This window comes from Pipistrellus hanaki (assembly GCF_964339955.1).
Source record: "Pipistrellus hanaki genome assembly, chromosome: 3".
Lineage (NCBI taxonomy): Eukaryota > Metazoa > Chordata > Mammalia > Chiroptera > Vespertilionidae > Pipistrellus > Pipistrellus hanaki.
The window spans coordinates 163623906-163627678 of record NC_140505.1 but is presented as its reverse complement, the minus strand read 5'-3'; positions in this window follow the sequence as shown (position 1 = coordinate 163627678).

Here is a 3773-nt window from a genome sequence, read left to right as displayed (position 1 = left end):
AACCAAGGGTGTGCTTGTGGGGGAGGGTGTGAAACTAAGGGTGAGAAAAAAATAAATATGATTGTATGCAAATGAGCAAGAGACCATGAGGTGTAGTTGGTGGCTGCTGCAGACAGGAGATGAGTAAATAACACTGAGAAAATTAGAGTAAGTGAGCTTTGTGTCAGATCTACACCGACTGTGCCTGATCTGTATGTATTGACATATAATAATAACTTAGAAAATCGTTGGGAAAAATCACACAAAAGGTTATCTCTGAGAAGGGTAGGTAATGAGCATAAGAGGGAACTTTTGCTGCTTATCATGACTTTAGTAGAGATCATGGGTAATTTTTATTGTATATTCTTGTGTTAGAAAAATTAAAAAGGGTTATTAGACTAAATAATTTTATAGATATGTCATGAAATTCCTTATTGCCTTTAAAATGTAACTTGAAAAAGATTACTTATATAAAAAATAATGCTGATGACATACTAAGTATATAAATATTAAATGGTATATAAAAATAATTGAGAATGTAATAGATATTTAAGTATTTTAAATAGAATTTTTGAATATGTTCTATTCACATTTGACCATGTAAATGAGGTTATTGAAATGTATGATGAAAAAGAAAATAATAGATGAGCCATAAGGTATTATACATGATTTACATGGTACCAAATCTATCATAAATAAAATAATTTTCAGATAAATAATTATATATGAAAAAAAAACTTGTGGGAAAAACACTAGTTTGGAATATTGACAAATAGGGTTTGAATATTCCCAATGCCACTTTGAAATTAATCCTGACTGATTTCCCATTATTTTACTTGTTAATTAAAATATATCTTCTTATAGGATTTTTATTATGGTAAATAAGGATAAATTAAGAAGGTCTTGAAGAGATGGAAGTGGTAAGGATGCAATGATAAAAGAGAAAATTTAAACAACTTTGATGGTAGAAAATGAAGAAAATTTGCTTCCAACACTCTTGTTTTTTCCCATTTTAATTTCTTTATTGTCTAGTAATTGGTTAGTTACTCCTGCTATTCGCACTCCCTAGAAACTCAAAGAAGAATCCCAGGATTCAAAGCTAAGTCTCAATATTTACAAAGGTAATGAGCCTGTCAGCCATGGGAAGTCAAGTGTTCTTACTGTTTGGAATTGCTAACCTCAAATCTAACCTAACGGGACACCTTTCTTAGGGGATAACAGTTCATTTGTCTTCATGCTAACTCTATCAAGAAATTTTCCTGTGCAGAAAACAGCTAGTTTCACTAAGCTCTGTATGTGCAGTGTTTTTTATGTAGTGCACTGACAGCCAGTAACCCAACCTAATCCGTCAAACTCATTTCACCTAAGACCTCGAGTATAACTCCAATTCTGAACCTTAAGGTAAAGGTGTCACTGAAGTACTTAGTTCCTGACCTTTTATTTTTGAACATATGCTACTCTGAAGTTCTGGGTAGGGGAAATGCATACTTCTCTTTTCACTGAGAAATATAGTCATTATTTTTGGGTGTTGCATTTTAAAATATAATGTCTGCCCTATAATTTTATTACAATAGGTGCAAAATTCTCGAGCAGTCTTTGATGGAGTTGCTCTATTGCACAAGGTAGGTTTACAGTTTAGTAAAACTCATGCTTTTATTCATTTTTTTTTATTCCATGGTTGAGTCTTTTGGAAATATTGCATTTTTTATAAGATTAAAAATATCAGATATTTTAATTTTGTCTAAATTTCAGAAATTAACCATAAGAATTTGGATGTATAGCATTGATCTGTAAAAAGTGTTAAATTCTTCTAACTGTGACATGTATTTTTAAAACGTGTTTTGTGTAAGAAATATGTGTTCATACTTGCTCAATATTATTTCTGCCACCTATTCAAATTTCTAATTATTGAAAAAGCACTAAAACAGACATTTGAGAACTATTTCTGCTCCACAAAATGATTGCCCTTTGCTTTTTCACATGTTTGTTGGATGATTTGGTGTTTTCTAGGGAACAGAGACCATTTACAAATATAGAAGGTTTTCAGTACTAGGTGCTCTGTAGATAAATACTATGAAACAACAAAAGGAATGTGTAAAAGCATTGAAACCTAGTTTAATGTCTATCAGTGAGTTAGTTGAGGTTATTCTATTTTTAATGGTCTTACTTCAGAACAGTAAGATATCTGCTCTATGACTACTATTTCATAGGGGGAATTGATAGCAATTTAGGAAACTTAAAACTTTGGGTCAATGTGAAAGTGTCTTTTTAAAAATGGCATTATATTATTACTAGAGGTTTGGTGCATGAAAATTCATACACTGGAGGGGAGTCCTTCAGCCCAGACTGCCCCCTCTCACAGTCCAGGAGCCCTCAGGGGTGGGAGGCAACCTGGTGATCAGAGGAAGGTGACACCCCATCACACTTCTGCTGCTGCCACTGCCGGCAGTGTAAGCCTTGGCTGACCCTGGTTACCTGGACCACTGGTGGTCCTGGGCAGCTGGGTGGCCACCATCTGAAACTTGCTTGTGCCTTGGGCTAGCCCTGGGTGACTGGGGTGCTGAAGGGACTGGGGCACTCCAGAAGCAGTGTGCAGAGCATCCAGGCCGTTCCATGCACCTGCCATCCTGGCAAGGCTGAGAGGACTGAGTGCTGCCATCTTGTGGCTGTGGGTGCCACCATCTTTGAGGGTGGGGCAGCAATGAGCATATGCCCTCTTTATTGGCTGAGGGCATCACCATCTTTGCGATGGTATGAGGGTCAATTAGCATATTCCCTCCTTATTAGATAGGATGGAATCTTTCCTTATATTAGTTTTACTTTTAACACTCAAAACCACATAATTGACCATCTTTGACATTCAAAATTAGTTTCTAATATTGCTTCAAAACAAATGAGAACAGCAAACATTCCCAAATTCAAATGATTTTTAGAAGTTTTGCTTTTGAAAAAGACATAATTAAAACTATTATAAGTCATGTTCCAAAATACTACTGGTCGATGTTTCTCTCTCATCGATGTTTCTAGCTCTCTATCTCTCTCACTTCCTCTCTGTAAAAAATCAACAAAATATATTTTAAAAAAAAGAAGTAACTCTTCAGACAGTAATATTTGACCACAGTCATAACTTTACAATAAATTACATTATAATTACTATGTCTACCCTCAAATTTCAATAAGAACTCATTTTAATATATTTAATATGAGTTATAAATAAATGTTTGCAGATTTCATAAGTGTCTCATTTCAAGTAGCCTTAATATAATGAAAGTATATGTATGTACTCTTCAATATGTGGGTCAATTTGGAAAAGAGTAGGGATTTAAATTAACACCCACTGTCTAATGAGACACATGAGATTAAAGCAAGAAATCTGCGAACCAATCAGCCTTATAAGGAAGATGGAAATGTTTTTACTGTGTTAAAATCACTTGGAAAAGTCCCCCAAATCCTAAGTTCAGTACAATTTTCTTTATCTTAAATAATGTTTGAATGCCATCTCTGCAATGATTATGCTCTTACACCATCCTGTCCTGGCAACTCCATCTTTTTGTGCTAATCTCTGCATCACACGAGAATAAAAGCACCTGCCTCCTTAAATAAATAAACTCCAGCTTTGACTTCCTGGTGGGCCCTCAAGGGCATTCAAAAAAATATGCATAACCCATGGACACAGACCATAGGATAGTCAAGGCCTGAGGTGGGGGTAGGGGCAGGCTAGAAGGGACCAATGGGGCAAAAAAAGGAGACATGCAATACTTTCAACAATAAAGATTAAAAAAAACAATTCAGTC